The sequence below is a fragment of the Amblyomma mixtum genome, chromosome 3 (genome assembly GCF_055824585.1).
Source record: "Amblyomma mixtum isolate Tamu chromosome 3, ASM5582458v1, whole genome shotgun sequence".
Classification (NCBI taxonomy): Eukaryota; Metazoa; Arthropoda; class Arachnida; order Ixodida; family Ixodidae; genus Amblyomma; species Amblyomma mixtum.
Genome location: NC_143014.1, coordinates 358281950 through 358302271, shown reverse-complemented (window position 1 = coordinate 358302271; position 20322 = coordinate 358281950). Strand labels below are relative to the sequence as shown.

General features: G+C 45.7%; 1 long non-coding RNA gene across 2 annotated transcripts; it reads right to left on the bottom strand.

Moving 5' to 3' along the window:
- On the bottom strand, positions 1 to 20079 carry LOC149356458 (uncharacterized). Of its 2 annotated transcripts, none has more exons than XR_016291644.1 (6): positions 20038 to 20079; positions 12807 to 12956; positions 7832 to 8099; positions 6351 to 6459; positions 4886 to 4944; positions 1 to 2463 (listed from the first exon to the last, which is right to left on the bottom strand). It is a non-coding gene; the product is annotated as an uncharacterized LOC149356458 (long non-coding RNA). The 2 variants fall into 2 exon arrangements; XR_016291645.1 differs by having other exon boundaries at positions 1 to 2197.
- Positions 20080 to 20322: the final 243 nt, after the last annotated feature.

The window sequence follows — 20322 nt, the reverse complement described above, 5'->3', positions numbered from 1 at the left end:
GTGGTGGGGCGTGACACTTGGAAAGCAAAAAGGTTTCGACGATTATACAAAAATACAAAGTAAATCTTCATCTATACAATCATTTCTTACCGCGTAATGTTTCACTTTTTATACAGAAGCAGTGTTAATAAATATTAACTTGAAAAACAGTTATTTCACACAAAAAAGGAAAAAAATAACAACAAAAATTTCTACATTCCCGGCCTTCACCTTAGGTGAGTTGATTAGGCGTATGACACACACACAAAAAAAGAAGAAAAAAAACTTTTTAGTGCGAATTTGAGATAGCTTTTTCGAAAGTTGTTAATGTACTGGACTGTAAGAGAGATGCTGGTAAATTATTCCATTCTGCTATCGTCTTCGGAAAATAAGAATTAGCATACACATTAATGCGTGGGTTCGGGGTTTGGTAACACTATTCATTGCTTGCTCTGAGATGTGTAAGTTGTTTTGGGACCAAGTAATGGGAGCTATTGATATTGAAGGAATTTCTTGAGAGCTGAAATAAAAATTTTAGTCTGGTTACTCGGCGACGTTCGGCTAGAGGTGGTAAATTGAGAACACACAACATCTCTGTTACAGAATCAGTACGTGCATATCTGGACAGTATGAATCGAGCTGCTCTTCTTTGCACACTTTCAAGTTTTTTTATCAAGCCACTTTCTACAGGATCCCATATAATGCAGGCATATTCTAATGTTGGTCGTACATAAGTTAAATAGGCAGCTAGCTTGGTAGACTGTGAGGCCAGTTTCAATCTTCGGCGCAAAAACCAGAGTTTCTTTTCAGCGGCTGAACAGATTTTTAGTACATGATTTTTCCAGCTTAGATCTCTAGAAATGAGGACTCCCAGGTATTTAAGTGTTTCCACTGTGGTAAGTGCGGTAGATCCTAGCGTATAACAGTACTCATGGACATGTTTGGTCCTGTTCGTGACGCGTAAAACTACTGTTTTCTCTTCGTTGATTTTCATTTTCCAGCATTGGCACCATTTTTCGACAGCTACGAGAGCATCATTAAGCGCTTTTTGATTATCTGTATTATTTATACAACAGTAGAGCAGGCAGTCGTCAGCGAAAAGTCTCACTGTTACATCTTTATCAATATGGAAAGCAATGTCGTTAATATAGATTAAAAATAAAACGGGACCCAAGACGGACCCTTGAGGTACACCGGAGGTTACGTTTAATAATTCTGATTTACTACCATTGATTTCGACAAATTGAGTTCTTCCGCTTAGATAAGCTGATATCCAGTGCACGATTTTATGATTAATACCCATTAATAGTAATTTGTTAATTAAATCACTATGTTGGACCCTGTCAAAAGCCTTCGAAAGGTCAAGGCATATTGCATCGATTTGTTGCTTGTCGTTCAGAGCCTTCGCGAAGTCATTAACGGTCTCTACTAGTTGTGTTACAGTAGACAACTGTTGCCGAAAACCATGCTGATTTGAAAAAAAAAAACGCTTTTGTTGATTCAAGATGTGTATAGATTGCCTTTGATATTATGTGCTCTAGAAGTTTGCAACAAACGCAAGTTAAAGAGATTGGCCTGTAATTTTCAACTGCCTGCCGGTTCCCAGTTTTGTGTACTGGGATCACTTAAGCGGTAAGCCAGTCATTTGGGATCTGTTTCTGTTCGAGTGAGGTTTTGAATATAATAATCAGATAATGGGTTACCCATTCCGCATACCTGCGTAAAAAGGTGTTTGGTATGCTGTCCGGTCCAACAGACTTTTTTACGTTTATATTTAGTACAAGAGATAACACGCCTTCATAAGTGAGCTCAATATCGGGCATTGTTGATTCTTGTATTTGTGACTACAAATTCGATGACACAGTGTTTGTCGCTGGGGTGGTAATCACAGACTGAAAAAACTTATTATGAGCGGTCGCAATCACAGAAGAATCGGTAATCACCTGATCGCCGATAACAATGCTATATGAGTTGTTATCCCGCTGGGACAAGTGACGTCAAAATCGATGGGGAGAAGATTTCATGCAATTAGTTAATGTCACATCACAATACTTTGTTTTGGCTTCTCTCAGCATTTTTCGTAAAAGGTTTGATAAGTGAGAGATTAAGCTATAATTTTTTGACACTTTCTTTCTTTGTCGATTCATTCTTCGTTTTAATACCTGAATAATCCGCGATTTGCTGATGACACTGCCTTGCTCAGTCACTCAGGGGTGAACTGCAAAGCATATGATCAATGAATTAGACAGGCAGAGCAGAATGGTGGGTATAAAAACTAACATGAAGAAAACCAAAGTAATGCTCAACAGTCTCGCAAGGGAACAGCAGTTCACAGTTGGTAGCGAGGTGCTGGAAGAGGTAAGGGAACATGTGCAGGTAGTGACCACTGATCCGGATCATGAGAGGGAAATAACTAGAAGAATGGGGTAGAGCCCATATAGAAGCAGGTTGTCTCAGATCAGGAATGGCAGGTTACCAAGATCCCTAAAGAGATAAGTATACAAAAGATGTATTTTACCAGTACTCACCTATGGGGCAGAAACATGAGGGCTAACAAAAAGGGTTCAGCTTAAGTTAAGAAAGAAAAATAATAGGTTTAACATTAGGAGCCCGGAAAAGGGCAGAGCGGGTGAGAGAACAAACGCGGGTTAATGACATAATAGTCAAAATCAAGAGGAAGAAATGGGCTTGGGCAGGGCATGTAATGTGAAGGCAAGATAACCGCTGGTCCTTAAGGGTAGCAGAGTGGATTCCAAGAGAAAGGAAGTGTAATGGGGTGGCAAAAAAGTTAGGCAGGCGGATGAGATTAAGAAGTTTGCAGAGATATGGTGGTTGCAGCTGGCAAAGGACAGGCTTAATTAGAGAGACATGGGAGAGGTCTTTGCCCTGCAGTGGGCGTAGTCAGGCTGCTGCTGCTGGTGACAATTGCGGACAGCTTCTCTGCACGGTTGTGGGCAGTGAGGTCAAAATCTGGTAATCGTGGAGCTCCAAGTGCTTTATTCAGATCGCCATTATCTGTGAAATCATGTGGTGCTGGTTTAGCACATTTGGAGCACCTAGTAGTCCACGAGACGAGTGATGGGGCCTCTTGGTGGCATGAAGTATCTCCTACTATGACTGTACACGCCTCAAGAACTCTGTACTCACTCAGCTGACAGCTGCTGAATGTGGTTCGGAACGCAGGGCACGGAAAGAATTTTTTTCGCAGCCGCTCATGAAATGCAGCAAATGATAAGGCACTGGAGTGCATATTGCAACCGCGCAAAACGATGAGGGACGAAGAGAGGAAAGCACAGGACAAGACGCAGAACTTCAACAGTTGAAGTTCCGCGTCTTGTCCTGTGCTTTCCTCTCTTCGTCCCTCGTCGTTTTGCGCGGTTGGAATATGCACTCCATTGTCAACCACCAACTAGCCCGCCTTCACTTGTTACATGTGATAAGGCACATTGATCAGGCACCTTCCCAGTGTAAAGCATGAAGTCACACACACATACAGAGGTCCTCTGCACTTTTGCACTGCCTTTCACTGGTGTTCTCCCCTGAATACAAGGAGTGGAACATCTGGCACAGGCATTTGGGAATTTGTCCTCATCGCTGTCCATCTTAATGGGACAAAAAAGTCGGCAGGCACACTTAAAGACTGCTTACGTGTGACACAGCGTTAGCCTGCCCGCTCATTTTTGTGAACGCCGTTGCCGTGCGCTGCGGTGTGATGCAACCCGATGCCAGGCACCTGGCAATTCTACCTCTGCATGGTGCTAGTAGCTGCTGCCGCGATGCTGCTCCACTCCTATTGATCTGCGTGCTAACTTTTTGAAGGCAGTCGCCACCGTACAGTGGCCCATGTACTGTACAGTGCCCCAAGAGTCTGATGTGGTAGCTAATGGGTTGATGCCCATATATACAGAACTGGTTCTCCTCTACTTAACATTCATAGATTCCTGGGAGTCCTCATACCACTGCTGGTGCAGTGGTTAAGCAGTGCACCACTGCCCTGGGATTACAGGTGGTGCACCAGTGGGACTGGTGCAAACCAGGTTGTCTCGAGCAGCTTCACGTTGCCAGGTTGTATGAGGAGGCCACCTTTTATAGCTAACATCAAGTGTTAACGCGCGCGCGCGCGCGCGCGCACACCCACACACACACACACACACACACACACACACACACACACACACACACACACACACACACACACACACACACACACACACACACACACACACACACACACACACACACACACACACACACACACACACACACACACACATTCATGCACAGAGAGCGAGACTGGTTTTTGCTGAATGGGGAAGTAAGGCTTAAGAGTAAAAGTACTGAAGTCCTAAATGGGCTTCGAACATTTTCAACCTGCCCACTGTCCAGACAATGAGTTTCGGCAGTAATGAGGCATTAAAACTTTGATAAAAATGGGTCCCGAAAAAAACTGTGCATAATTAAAGTCGTCCATATTGACGGGGGCTGCATTAATGGGGCATCGCTGTAATCTGAAAGAAAGCCATGCCAATGCTTGCTAATCGCTCTCTAAGATAACTCCAAGTTTAGTGAAATGAGTCTCTACACCCCTTAAGCCAAAGCAAACCCCTCTCTGCAATTCCTTGAATGGGGTCGATGCAGCCAAATGGGAACATAGCTGCAGATTCCACAAGATGCCGAAGAGAACAACACTCCTTTCTTTTTGCGGAATGGCACAAAGTAAAATAAACAAGGAAGTGTTCACAACAAAGCAGGCAGCCTTGAAAAAAAGAGGTAGATGTCATGGTTCATTCGGCTTAGCATCACACTCGCTTCTTGTTACAGTTCTTAGGTGAGACTCTAACATTCTCACTTCTTGCCAATGACTCCATCTGCTTCACATGATTTCATAAGCGCGTATTCAACTCACTTTTTCCTCCGCATGTATTTTCCTTTTCATTGGGCATGCAGGGACTACCACGATGCTCTCTGTAAGCATATTGAACACCACAAGTTACGCATCTCCTTATGCTCTTAAAAGCTCCCCACTTGGTGCTATGCTCATTTTTGAACATCTAAAACACATCTGCTTCTTTTAAAAGAGGTAAACGACACAATGCCTTGCTCTGTATCTGAAATTCACATTCCCAGTAAAGTTACTGCGCTTTTCATTATACATTCAACCACTAGTACATACTGGGTTTCGAAGACCAACTGACTGACTCAAAAGACCGATTAGTTTCCTCTGTAATATACTGCCACCTTTAGTTGAGCAGTGACAATAATTCCATGGAACAAGCACACCTGACAAAGGTCAAGACACGCTCTTTGAAGCAGCAGTTAAGACAGGCAACTTTTAAAAATGTACCAATCTGTACAAAACGTTGATCACTGATTGCCTCTGAGCCGTCAAGATGCACTAGTGACGCATGTGCCAGTGATTACCTGCTTCTACTACTGTACATGAAAAGCAGGGAAGTCCAACATTCACCTCCACAAGTGTGGTCTTCACTGATCGGCCTATAATGCAGCCACGTCCTTGTATTGTTACTCACGTAACCTGGAGACTTTTGTACCAAAAACTACTTCAAGCCTGTCAAAACTGGAACAAGACCTTATGTTTAGAAGACAGTGAAAACAACAAAGAGAGAGGGTAGAAGATGCAGCTTAATGCTGCACTATCTCATCTTTCTGCATGTCATTTTCGATGCCTTGTTAGAATGGGACTACACCAAGGCTGGCATAATTAGATGATCCTGAAACTGATTGTGTTCCATATGTGCATTTTCTACCATTTTCACACACATGAAGTGGTGCCGTGCACAAAGCTTGCACTTCGTCATTGTCTCAAGCAAAGTAATGAGAAGGGTGATGAAGGCATGAGGCAGACTCAGCCAACGACAAAGAGTTGGAATACAGCAATGGTTTGGTTTTGGTTTTTTGGGGTTTTACGTCCCAAAGCAGCTCAGGCTATGAGGGACGCCATAGTGAAGGGCTCCGGAAATTTTGACCACCTGGGGTTCTTTAACGTGCACTGACATCACACAGCACACGGGCCTCTAGAATTTCGCATTCATCAAAAATCAGCTGCCGCGGCCTTGATCGAACCTGCGTCTTTCGGGCCAGCAGCCGAGCGCCGTAACCACTGAGCCACCACGGCGGGGCAATTTAGAAATGGAATTGCATTGGTATGCTATACGAAGTATGCATCAACGTTGTGGTGCATACAGTATGGCAAAAGGCTGCTGCAGACATATCTAATCCGTTTCGCTTACTACCACCTGTTCTGGCTTGCAGTGCTAAAACTGCGTGCTGAGCCACAAAAAAGTGCCCCCGAAATCACACGAATACCTCCTCTGCGAGCCAAAGTAGCCCCATTCTACGAAGCCACTCACCACGTTGGTGTTGTCGTTGATGGCCGCCTTCATGTTCCGCACATCAGCCTTCCTCGTCTCGGGGGTCAACCGGAATATGGATCACCTTGATCTTCAGGTATTCACCCGCCTGCGAGGAGATGCAACGCATGCCCTTCGCACACACCACCCTCTTCGATGATGCAAGGGATCACAGGATTCCAAGAGGAGGTGTGCTGCTTCCTTCATGCAGGTGTCAGACATGGAAGCTACACAGCCTGCTCTACCTCCATGTTCTCGAAGGCCGTTCTATTAAATCTACTTCCAGTTTCATAAACACAATGCCGGTTAAAAAATTCATAAGTGTGCTTAGAACTTGGTTATCACACAGGGTATCTGTCTGTCTATCTAATAACAACTTTGTTCACACCTGAAGCCCAGTCAGTCACGTGTAGGTCTAACTTCACAGCACACAACTCTTGGTGTCATTAAACACCAGGTTACACATGACAAGCTCCTCATGTAATCGTTAATTCAAGAAATAGCACCATAGAATTCATTCATACTGCTTTGGAAAGTTAAACTCCACAAGCATGCTGCTTTCATCATTTTTCCACAGCAGGACAGGCCATATGTGAAGCTTGCAACGTGCACGAAGGCCCCATTCAAGGCAGTTAATTAGCAAAGTGAACTTTAGTTTGATGTGCTCCTTTAACAGAAGCACTGTCTGGGGCTTTACAAGTTGCTAAGAAACAGTGGTCATATTTGCATGCAATTAGAGGCGGCAACAGGAAGGATAGACACATTGTGGCCGTTGTCACTAGCAAATAGGACAGCTTCCTGGACAAATGAAGCTTCTCGTTTACACTTCTCTCAAAAAGGCATCACCTAAAAATAAAAAATGAAACATCAAACCATTTTAATCAAGGTCTAATGTATTTCCAGTGTTGGCAGGTGAGCAGCGTGCCACAAAACCGGCTTCAGACAAACAAATAGACAAATGCACAATGGCTAAAAGCAGGGAATGGCCACTATGAGTCCCAGCGCACCACAACTACAAGTGTGGTTGACAACATGGGGCCCTTCATGATTCAAAGATATTTTTCAGGCATCCTCAGAGAAAATGCTGATAGAAAATCTAGTAGCTTATTTCTTCATGGCTAACAAATAAGGCGTTGAACTGAAAAAAACATAATCTAACAGATAGTCTTACAGACCATTACATAGTCTGGAATTGTGAAGTTACTTTCAGGATGAGCAATGGAGGCAAGTTTTCCATTTGAAGTGCACATAATGTGACCATCTTTCAGAAACACAAAGACATCACAAGGACAACCAGTGCATGCAAAACTCCCCAGTCAGCTCATACAAACTGACACCTTTCACTTATGCTTGCTAGTACAACCTTAGAATGGCTTTCCCACAGGTGCCAGTGGCATCAACAAAGTTACTCATGAAGTTACTCAAAGTTAACCATGAAGCTATGCATTTGTCTTAAAGCGAGTACAAATGGGCAAGTTTACCCAATGTTTTCTGCTAATTCAAGGCGTCTATAAGCACCAAAACCACAAAGCAGCTGCAGAGCTCCTGTGTGGCCAGTGATGCAGCGATGATATCCGGCGAGCGTAGCTCCTCTGGGGGCACATTCAGCGGGGACGAGCAGCTGACGGGCGGTGGGTGGCAAAAGCCCTGTCCATTTCCGGTGCACAGCACTGCGCACACCGATGACGCCCAGGCTCACAAGCATGCCAAAGTCGGCAGCAGCAGGCTGGCAAATGCAAGGAAGGTTGCCTGCATCGAAGAGGTAAGTGGATTAGATGGCTGCACCGTAGTGCAGTCACTCAAGCCAGCGCTACCGTGACTTTCCTTATGGCTATGAGGGACGCCATAGTGAAGGGCTCCGGAAAGTTTGACCACCTGGGGTTCCTTAACGTGCGCTGACAATGCACTATGCATGGCCCTCTAGGATTTCACCTCCATCGAAATTTGACTGCCGCGGCCGGGATTGAACCCGAGTCTCTCGGGTCAGCAGCCGAGCGCTACAACCACTGAGGCAGCACACTCGGGGAACAGGGGAAACGAGTTGGCTCACGGTACAGCTCGAGGTTACGTCTGCTGAGCAATGAGCTGGGCTGAGTCCCTAAATTTCACGAGAGATGCTTTTATATACTTTGACGACACTAAAAAATTCAGGGGGCACTTTGACTGTCTAAAGTGCGTAGAGGCGAAAGCGTTTTCCGCACCACTTTCAGTGCTTCTGTGGCACTGGTGGCGTCACATGTAACTGAGTACTAATTATTAAGTTATTACAAATCACTAATTAATGGGCAATTACTGATTACTGCCTGAATACTAATTAACTGCTAATTAAGCTTAAGCTTCGCCTTTAGGAGTGGAACGCGACAGCGTGTTGTAGCGCTGCCAGGGAGTCCACGGAACGCCACCACCCGTTCGGTGCGATGCCTTGCCGTTTCAACGCAACAGTTTTTGAGGAAAGGAAATGCCGCAGTAAATCTCTGTCATCTCGGTGGACACCTGAACCGCACCGTAGAGGAACGGAGGAAGTGGGAGTGAAAGAAAGACGAAGATGGCCCGTAATGAAGAAAATGAAAATTGTATTTGAGGAAAGAAAATCACGCAGTAACTGTCTCACATATCTCGGTGGACACCCGTCAAAATTCAGGGGGGGTGCACTTTTTTGACCTAAAGTGTGGTCACTGATGTGTGGTTAAGATGTTAAGCTTCGCCTCTAAGAGTGGAACGCGAGAGCGTCTTGCAACGCAGCCAGGGAGTCCATAGAACGCCATCGCCCATTCGGTTCTACGCCTCGCTCGTCGTTAAATTGGTTTTTGAGGAAAGGAAATGTATTTCTCTCTCATATCTCGGTGGACACGTAAACCTCACCGGAAGGGAAGGGAGGAGGATGGCAGTGAGCGAAGACACCGTATTCACTAGACGTGCCTTTGTTCATTCCAAACCATCGAGCTGGCATGGCGGAGATTGCCTGAATTTTAATTACATGAAGCCAGATTCATGCTGGCTGACCACGAGTATGTACATAGCGTTTATTGTGTTTTGTTGATTGTTTGGTTTGTCCAATTTTCTGTGTAAAAGTCAGGCAATAAAGAAAAAAAAAAAAAAGCTGGCTTGGCGGAGTGGATAGCATGCTCGTCTCGCACTCCGAAGACCGGGGTTCGATTCCCGAGCTCGACCAATTTCTTACTAGGTTTTATTTATTTATATGGCCTGACTAGATAAGTTAGTTAGGCTAATTGGGTAATTAAGCAATTAACTAAGCTCAGTCCCACTTACTTGGAGCATCACTATATATGGTCCCTTCATTTGGTTGCATGGTTACTAGCCAAAGTACAATTGGCCCCGTTTGAAATTGGCGCACTGTGACGTCACGACCGTTTCGACCAACTGAAAAGCGTGACATTCTCTGTCGACAACTGCTGCTTACAACGATGAGACATTAAAGGCTTTCAACTTAATAATTTTAAACTGGAAAAGAAGAATAAATCTGTTACCAGACAAGAAGCTCGACAAAAGGCAGGAAGTAATGTGGCGTTGGCACCAGACGCGAGCCTTCTTTAGCCCGTAGAAACTAGCACTCATTCACCCAGTGCAATACAATCCAACTTACACAGAGTGCGGCGCGATAGCCGGATATGATCACATTCTATGGAGCTGCAAAAAGGTGCCGCCACCAGCGGACCTCCTACCACCAGTCCCTTCTCTGCAGTGGTGGGAGGCTATACTGGGCAACTCAGACGCGTTGACGGAAGTACAGGCCACTGATGGGGCTCACAAGGTCGCTGAGAGCCACGGGCTCGAAGCCTTCCAGTATAGTGCCCACATAGGGCTGAATGCTGACAAAAAATGTTTTCCAATCCAATGCGAGCAAATGAGGGCCTACTTCATGTTCGTTTTGCCCTTGTAACTAGTGTGTGCCTACGTGTGATGGAGCAGCACACGTTCCCCAGCCACAACACCATGGACAGACAGCAAATGCCTACTCGTTGTGAACCTCCCCCAGTGAGGCTTTCAGCCTGTCCAGGTGAGAAGGTGACCTATGGTCAACACACTCACATCTCTGGCTACACAATGCCCCTTTCATAGTAGTCATAGTCTCTGTAAGCTTTGCAGTCCAGAATGAGGCTCTCAGTGCCACCGGATGTCATCTGCACGTAAAGATACCTCATATACAAGCCACGTTTGTTTTGCAAGGGCTTTATAGTAGGCAGGCACTGTTTTAAAGCTTCTGCACCAGCAAGATTTAAGCCTGGGCGAGTATGTGCACGGTGTGGTAAACTTTAGAGTGCTAAAAAGTATAAGTGCAAGAACAAGTCAGAGTAGCGCTTTACAAGTGTATCATGATTGCCCTTGCCCAGTCTTTTTTGGCATGAAGAAAATCACCACTTTGTTTCAGACTAAGGCATGCTGATATCTTGTAAGTTAACTGCCATGGTACTTGGGGAAGGCTGTTTGAATAATTGTAACATCCAACCATTGAGGCAAAAAGTACGACTGACGGCACACATTATAGTGCTTAGGTTCAAGATAGGATACTAAATTAAACAACTACCAAAGAAGCATCTAATTTTTGCTGTCATTGGGCTTCTAGCTTTTGCAGGTCCAAGCCCAGATGGTAAAGGTTTGCACCTTCCAATCATTGCAGCCTTAACTTGCGCTTTGACTCACATGCAACGATGTGCCACTTTCTCGCACCAGTGAAATTCTTTCAGCAATGTGAGCAACTTAGAAAATAAAAGAAATGAAATGGGGGCTCACATCTGCACTAAATGTAAGAAAGACACCATGGTGACAATGAAGCTTCCAGCAGAGATAGTTGGCGTGAACGGATGACGGTAGAAATTCACTAGCTTGAGGAAATGGAGAGACAGCTTTTTGTCACCGAGTGTGCAATAGCTTGTAGAAGTAGTCATGAAAGGGCTCAAAAATTAAGGATCACTGCTACCATCAGTTACTCTGTAACTGTTTCTGCAGCCAGTCACGTCCTGAAGGTAAGAAATTTTGATTACTGAGTTTTTCTTACCTGCAGTATTCAGTACACTAGAGGGACTAATTAGTTTTTGAAGAAATAAACCAAAACTACGCAAAAGAAAAGTGTTCACATGCATGTGATCATCAGGGAATTTTTTTGACATGAAATGCAAAAAAATTTCCAGAACAGTTTTTGAAAAATGAAACAGATTAAAATGCGGTCACAGTGAGGCTGTGTGTGGTCGATAAAAACTATATGGTATAACAGAACCTCAATGAGTTGCATCCCAAGCAGCACACTACATCAGGGCTAATCTGCAGCTACAAGGTGTGCCCCCTACTTCTTTTTGTGTTTTACAGTACCAAACAACTTCTATATATATACAGAACACCTGAAAGGCCATGCAGTCTCTCATACAGCCCAGTCTGCAACACAGACTGACAAACAGCACTGCAGTATCAAGAACTGTAGAATGGTGCCAAAGCAAAGGAAGACGGATTTAGGAGGCCTTCCCAAAGTAAGCACTTTCTAGCGTCCTGCCATCTACAAACTGCATGTCCGCACTATGAAGTCATACTAATACACTGAAGTGAAGATTCTTCCACACATAAAATAAATTGAAGTAATGCATTTGCACAGCCTAGGGTGTACAGGTGCATTTTGAAAGAAAACTGCAAAAACTGATTAGTCAAAAGAGGAGAATCACAGGAGAGTTTATTCTTTCTGCACAGTTTTCATTCAAGATATAAAATAACAAAGGCCTTAACAGTCCTTGTATAGAAGTAATAAAAAGAATGACTTCTCAATGAGCTATTTGTACAAACCACGTGAGAAATTCCCTTCATATTTACTACGTTAACTTGCAAAAAAGTTGCATATGGTCTCCCTACATTAGGCTTATATATTGAAACCACGCACCATAAAAACCTGCTCGCACTAGTTTCAATGACTTTTACATGCCACATTTGGCAATTAACTGATAATGCGTAACATTCAGCTGGCAATAAATTCTTCCTATACTAAGGTACAAATCATGCAGATAATATGCCTGTCGCCCACCCTAAAGTTTTACAGCCAGAAGGGAAACCCATTTGGATGTGTAAATAAAAAAAAACTAACCTGAAAACCCAGATAAAAAGATGTATGCCACCAGCTGAGATACCAGAACACACTTATAGCAATTACCAATATTATATCCAGAAACACGTACGCTGGAAGAATGAAGAAAGCTGTAATGTATAGCATACTGGACAAACAAAGCTAAAGTAAAATGTTCAGAGTGAAAGAAATCGGCCTTCACCTGCATCAACTCTCCTTAAAGGCATTGCCTTAGGTTACAATCTGACACTATATGACATCTCCACCAAGGTGCAATGAAACAGGGCCACGCAAGTGTCTTAGCAGAACTGTCAGAATCCTCTGTGACGCTCAAAAAGATTAATTCCGGATTTCTCCACCTGCACTCAGCCCCCCGTGCAGACTCCACTCACGATATACAGCTGTCAGGACCTCCGTGAAAGGGATTGCAGCGCCAACGAATCACCGCTGTCTCCATCTTGCGTGCAGCCTCAAAAACGCCCGCTTGCACCATTTCACTGGACAGTGTCCGCGTTGCGGTCTCGGTCTTCAAGGATGGCCTCCTGCAGAAGGCAAAAGCTCCGCTGTGCCCTATGTCAGTGCACATTAAAGACCCCCAGGTGGCCGAAATTATTCCTGAGCCCTCCTCATCATCATCCTACTAAACAAAATGATAGTGCAGAGTGAAAATATGTATAGGAAAAAATGTCTCAAAAGGCGTGTACATGAATCCATTACCCTACATGAAAATAGGGGGTAGGGGCACGTCTTCAACTTTGACAGAATAAATCTTGCCACCAATTGTAAACACAGGATGCTCTGCTACTAATGCAAGAGACAGAAACCAAGCCCATGAATACAGAGAAAGGGAACGAATTGGCGCTGTGATAAAATATGTGGAAGTTTTCAGACAAGAGCAAAGCAATAAAGTGTACGTGCCTGGTTATATTCACCTTAATTGCTCGAAATGCTCCACAAGACTGTTAAAGAAAGCCAAGTGCTTATTCACTGGCTGTGGTGATGCAGAGGCTAAGCATTCAGCTGCTCATGCAGCAAGAGTTACAAGCGTAATCTCAGCGTAGTATTCACATTTCATTGGCGACAAAAAGCAAAAATGTCCATGCACTGAGAGACAGTGTTAAAGACCCCAGATGGGCAACATCAATTGGTGACAGGAGTTCAGTGTGGCATTTCTGATAGCTACAACACAGCCTCAGGACATGAACTCCATAAAAAGGACTTTACACAACTGCGCATAGATCAAATGTGTTTCTTGAAAACACAAAGTGAACAAGGTTGTTGCCAGCATTTAGACAAGAGGGCTTGTCTTCGCTCACGCGAATACAAGAGCTCCTGTCGAAACATTGGCATTCCCAAGAACCCTAAGGCTCTTTCCTCCCTTGTTCACTTTGTGATGATCACAGTCATGCCATGCTAGCTGAGAATGTACGAGTGTTCTTCAAGCATTCTCCAGCACAACACACAAAGCACACATTGTTAAATACGAGGTAGCAGCATCCCACCGCTGCCACCAGTTTGTTACAGACGAGGTAGCATGGTCGTGTGCCGGAGAGGGAATGAGGGACGTCGAAGACGCGGCTGCTGGAAAAAGACAATGAGAGAGGACTTTATACAGGAATTTACATATTTACAAGTGAGCTGCAGGAACGCTGCATCACGACAGCTCATCAGGAGATCATTCGATGATAAAAAGCCCCTCGGCTGTGCCGCTGCCGAGGTTTTAAAGAGTTCCCTTCCCTAGGGTCCCTAGATGGGGGCCGGGCCTGCAGGGGAAGGAAGTTCTCACTGGCACCAATCACAGACACACACGCACTCACTCACTCCCGAGAGATCACACCGCCGTCACGCGCTGGGAGAGGGGGGAACGATGCCATCACCGTAGCGCAGACGCCAGAATGTCCATGAGCGGCGTTCCTGCGCATTACGAACGCGCGTTCACACTCGGTGTAGGGGAAACGCTCGCTCAACCGGGCAGACGGACGCGGCTTCCGTGGCAATCTAGGCGCTCACCCAACGCGCGTCTCGGGGTTTGTCGGCGTTTCGCTGCTGCCATGTCGTTGTCTTCCCCACGACGAAGGCGAGACGTAACAACATGCAAACATATGAAGAAAGCAATATATTTTTAATGTAATAGCAACATGTGCAAATTACATAAGATACCCACCTTCAGGTTTCAATGAAGAACCTGAATAATTTGAAGACAGACAGATGAATTTATTTGAAAAAAGTTACTATGTAGTCAGCCTGGAGATTTATGCAAACTACAAGTGTACAATTCTTTAACCGAGTAAGCTTCACGAAAATTTTCGATAAGCAATTGCTATCCACTTTTTACTATGGTGCATGCACTCCTCGAGCTGCCTCTATCAACCATTGCTCAATTAATATATAGCGCTAGCAAAACAAGACATCATACGAGGTATGATGCACGTATTTGCATCGCGGTGTTCCGTACTGCACTCTCAGCACAAATTCCTTACTAATAGCTTTGTTAATTCTACGCAGATGATTCGATTAAATGCTCACTTCAGAACTGAACCGTCGTGCACGCGACTTGCAGCGTGAAACACCACACCTCACTTATGACAGGGCCCGGAAATTTAGGCATTTGCCTAAACATGCCTATAAATGCCTAAACAGGGGCTTTTTTCACTTGCCTGCCTTTTAGTCATTCTTTTGGAAATACTGCCTATTTTACAGCATATTTTGCCTACAAATTCCTAAATCCGGCACTTTGGTCCTCAGTGCCGTTTTTCAATTTTGAGACATCTGTTTACGTACGGTGAAAGGCGCGCGCAGATGCACGCACAAAAGGCGCGGGTCTCGCCGAACGATTTTCTGGAATTGTAACTTGAACGCAGTGTAACGAACTGTTTATCCTGAAGTGTAGCAAGAGATGAATTCGGATGGAGACCTGACATACTTTAGTGCAAACTTCTCAAAATTGACGGAAAGGATGACAAAGCTGGAAAAGGCTGGACTCTCAATAGATGAATCGTTGAAGGTAGTGGCAGAAGTACCAGCAGCACTTCAGGGACTGGAAGGAAGGGGTGCTACTACTTCTGTGAAGATGCAACAATTGGTAGAAAAAAACAGATGCCTAGAAACAATTTCCCAAATCAGAGACTTTCTACGCGGAGACGATACGACCACATCCCCTGAAGGCCTAACACTTTATCAACTCTTAGTGGTAGTAGTAAAAGACTTAATTGACCATAATTTATAGACCGAGCATGTCGACCACCTGGGCGACCAGAAGCCGCTGTTCTTCTTCCCCTGTTTTAGGTTCGCGCCACTAACTTCATGTGATATCAAAAGAAGCCTTTTAAAGAACAAAACTATGCTTAGCGAAAACCGAAGGAGCTTCAAGTTCGAAAACCTGAGAATGCACTTTATTGCTTCAGTTGAGGACTGTGTACGCTCCGTGCTTGACTTAGAAATCTTGTACATATGAATAAAGGGCATTATTCAAAGCCCTTATTTTTGCTTTATAGCGCCTATTTCAATATTTTTGGAGCCTAGATGCCTGCCTATTTCGGGGTTCTTTAGTGCCTAAATTTCCGGGCCCTACTTATGACACTTCACTGCCAAGCCACGGCCGTCTCAAAAACACTATGACGACGCAGCGGACGCAACTACGCGCAACACATTAAGAAGTTTCTCTTCCGAGCGACGCGTCGCCGACCCCCGCCCCGCGAAGCTCGGCGGACACGTCGGCGGAGAAGGAAGATAGTGAGGAGAGAGAAAAACGGAGGAGGAGAGACGATCCAATTGCGAGGCGGCTTCACAAAAAGTGACGTCAGGGCCTCTCCTTAGTTCTTTCCTTCCTCCATGATTTCACCGACTCGCGCCGCGTGCCCTTTCCCATACACCCTGTCCTTTCTGATTAAATACTTTCACCACCACCGGGTGCGAACGGGCGAAACACATTGCTAGCGAACAAAACCAAGGTGTTTTAAAACATGTGAAAAGGCTCTAAAGGTGGCATTTGTGCACGCATGTTTGAAAAGATCTGTGCACACGATCTCTTTCAATAAGGCTTTTACTTACGCGCACTAATATATTTGCGCAAATAATTCTGTTCTTCCACAAAACTGTCAACAAAGCAGTGCCGCATTGCGTGTTTGAGAATGTGGCATCTTTGCAAAGCTGCAAGCGGTAGTGATTCTTGTAGCATTCAATGATTTGGTAGTTAAAGGCTTATTATGGTTGTTATTGTACCTTACCACTTACTTTGAGAAGGTGCACATAGAGAGAGAGAGAGAGAGAGAGAAAACTTTACTACAACAGGAATTCGGGGCACGCCCCAGGGTCCCCGCACGACCCCACTCCACTCAAGTGTTTATGTTCCTGAGGTCCATAACACTGGCAGCCCGGCCGGTGGCGATGGTCTGCACGGCCGGGTCCTCCGAGCGCAGCAGGGTCTCCCAGTCCTCCCAGGTCTTCAGGTTCTCTAGGTCCCGCGGTGGAGGGTCCGCCGGGCAGAGGGAAAGGATGTGGAGGGAAGAAGCGAAGGGTTCTGGGCATAGGGCGCTCGCCGGAGTAGGGAAGGAGGGATGATAGTGGGCTAGGGTAATTGGCGCGGGGAGAGTGTGTCTGTAATCTTCGCGGACGATTTCTTCAACGGTTACTATTTGAGGCTGGTTGGAAGATGGTAAGAGGCGACACAGCTCTCCTGTCAGAATCGACGCGCCTAAAAGGGCGCTTCATGTCTTCTATGTATGCGGTCACTGTCTCATTCGGGTGCTAGATGCGTGACTGTAGACGCAGCCGAACTCTTTCTTTCCTGACGATATTTTTTTCTTCTTTTCCATCAAGACTCGTTATGCTCAATTTGCTCTGTGGACAGTTTTGATTGCATAAGCTGCTGCCACACTTTTTTTTTAAATTGAAATGCTCACATGAATTGACATGCTCACATGAACATGAATTGAAATGCTCATGAATAACAGACTTATGAGTTCGCACATATTAGAGATTTGTACACTGCCAATTAGTCGTGATTTAAAAGTGGCAATGATTCTTGTTTGTAATCGCGTAATACCATGTTGTTACAAACTAAACCGAAATGGCTAGAGGAAGAGTTCAGTAACCTATTCATCACGCCGATATGTTTATTGCAAGCAAATGTGCACACAGCCGGCAGGACATAAAAAGAAATGACGCTCCCGCAGATACATTTGCACTGCACCGATGTTTTCACACAGGTTACACAGTTTCTCCGGCGAGTCGTAACCCGAGCACCCATCATCACAAAACGTACTGAATGGAGCACCAAAGCGCAAAAGGATGGCGACATCGCTGTTGTCGCCGAAAAACAGTCCTACGGCCGTGCAGCCAAGCTCGCGTCGCGTCACGTCGCACACACGGCAATTCTCAAGCATAGTGCCAACACGAATCGCGAAAAAAATGGTAACGAATGCGTAGCCAGCAACAACGTCTTGTGCACGCTTCGGTCGCGATCACTGCAACCATCGCAACGAATGCGACTAGCTGCACAACGCCACGTTCATTTCAGCATAAGGAAAGTACGGCGTGCGTAGTGAGCTCTCGAAGGTGCACATTTCACTGCCTTGACGTAAAAGCACTCGCTTCGATCGCAATCACTTTCACTACGCGGACACTAGTCACTGTGCTAGGCAGCTCATGCATGCACAGAAGTTCACCGTGAGCAGCTGTTGCTCGCCGCTGTGCGTGATGATCCTCGCAGGAATTAGGAACGCTTGCAGCAACCACAAACAGCTCCATATAAACACTTCGTGACACCGCCGACGCGTAGGTCTTGCGTCGGTTTGAAGAGGCGCTCTGTCAACTACATCAGCGACGATTTCAACTCTGGAAACTGTCGCTGCTCGCCGCTGCTGCACGCGGAGAAGTTCGCAGTCGCTCTGACCACTCGTAATATCAACATGTGGCCAATATAGTATGCCTCGCGGCATAGCTTCCACCACTACAGCCACGACCTATGCCTCGCTCCCCAGTTCAGACGACGGGCGGCCATCTTGCCCCGGCCGGAGCGGATGCCTACGTCACGTAAAAAGCAGCCAATCGCTGCAATTCGGTCGCCAGGCGGTTCGCTCATCCGCCCGAAAGTTGAAGTTCACCAACTTTCCTCCCGCCCGCCGGACGGGGCGGTTGCCTATTGTCTGGTAGGGCGGTACGCCAGTCCGCCTGCCTGGCGGATCCGCTTAGAAGCGATCGTACAACGGCCTTTAACAGCGGGGGAGGTTTAGGTGCCCTCTTAAGTGCCCTCTGAATTTTTTTTTTGCTTCCTATCACCTTTTTTTTTGTTCGCTTCTATTGTTCATACATTTTTTTTCTGTGCGAAGTCACTGCGAAGGCCATCAATGCTTTTCCGCCATTTATTTTTTTCAAAAGGGGACTAACGCCACCCGCTGTCCTCAGGTGCTAATTAATGGCGCTTAAGCTCCGCCTTTAGGAGTGGAATGCGACAGCGAGCGCTTCCAGGCTATCCACGGAACGCCACCACCCGTTCGGCGCGATGCCTTGCCCTTTGAACGCCACTCTTTTTCAGGAAAGGAGCAGTAATTCTCTGTCATCTCGGTGGACTCCTGAACCACACCCTACAGGAAGAGAGGAAGTTGGAGTGAAAGAAGAAAGAGAAACAGGTGCCATAATGAAGAAAATGAAAATTGTATTCGACGAAAGGAAATTACGCAGTAACTGTCTCACATATCTGGGTATACACCCGTCATCCGTTTGTAGAGGAAGTGGGAGGTAAAGAAGAAAGAGAAAGAGGGGCCATAATGAAGAAACTGAAAATTGTATTTGGGAAAAGGAAAGTACGCAGTAACTATCTCACATATCTCGGTGGACACCCGCCAAAAGGGTGACACCTCCGCTGATAAGCTTCTGCTGACAGCCTTTTGTCGACAACGATGAGGCATTTAAGGCTTTCGCTTTAATACTTGCAAAGACCTCGCCTTTGAGAGCCGGGCATTTTTGCAGCAAGTCAAGCATATACTGATTTCTCCCACCACAAAGCTTCCTTCACGCCAATCAACTCTTAGAGGAGTGTTTCTTGACGAAGGAATATGTATGAAAAATAACAAGTCTGTAATTGTACACACATGTCTAGCTCGAATGCTGTGCCTCAGTTTATCGAAAAGATGAAACTGCTGATCAGCTGCGCTCAAATTTCGCATTAGGAAGTAGTGTAACCGTCGGAAATTTTTTCAAGTGCGAAAGAAAGACGGCGCACATCGATTCTGCGTTGACTACCGCCGCTTGAACAACATCACAAAGGAGAACGTCTACCCGCTACCCCGCATCGACGACACACTGGACTGGCTCTGCAACGCCAACTATTTCTCATCAATGGACTTCGAGAGCGGCTACAGGCAAATTGCGGTCGATGAGAGAGATCGCGGGAAGACCGCATTCATTACTCCAGATGGCCTCTTCGAGTTCAGAGTGATGCCGTTTGGTCTCTCTTCCGCACAAGCCACATTTCAGCGAGTAATGGATGCAGTGCTGGCAGGCCTGAAGTGACAAATTTTTGTGGTATTATTTAGATGATGTCGTTGCCTTCGCCTCGAACTTTGAAGAGAACCTAAAAAGGCTTCGAACAGTGTTAGACGCGATCAAGCCGTCCGAGCTTACCTTGAAGGCAGAGAAGTGCCACTTTGCGTACGAAGAGCTGCTGTTTCTAGGCCAGTTCGTTATCAAGGAGGGAGAACGCCCAGACCCGCGGAAAACAGCTGCTATCGCAATGTTTCCGCTGCCGGCAGATAAGAAAGCTGTGCTCAGATTCCTCGGACTGTGCGCGTATTACCGACGATTTGTCAAGAACCTTTCGCGCACCGCCGACCCACTGAGCCACCTGACAAAGGCAGAGGTGTCATTTAAATGGGAAGGGCCTCACGTGGAAGCCTTCAAGGAACTTCA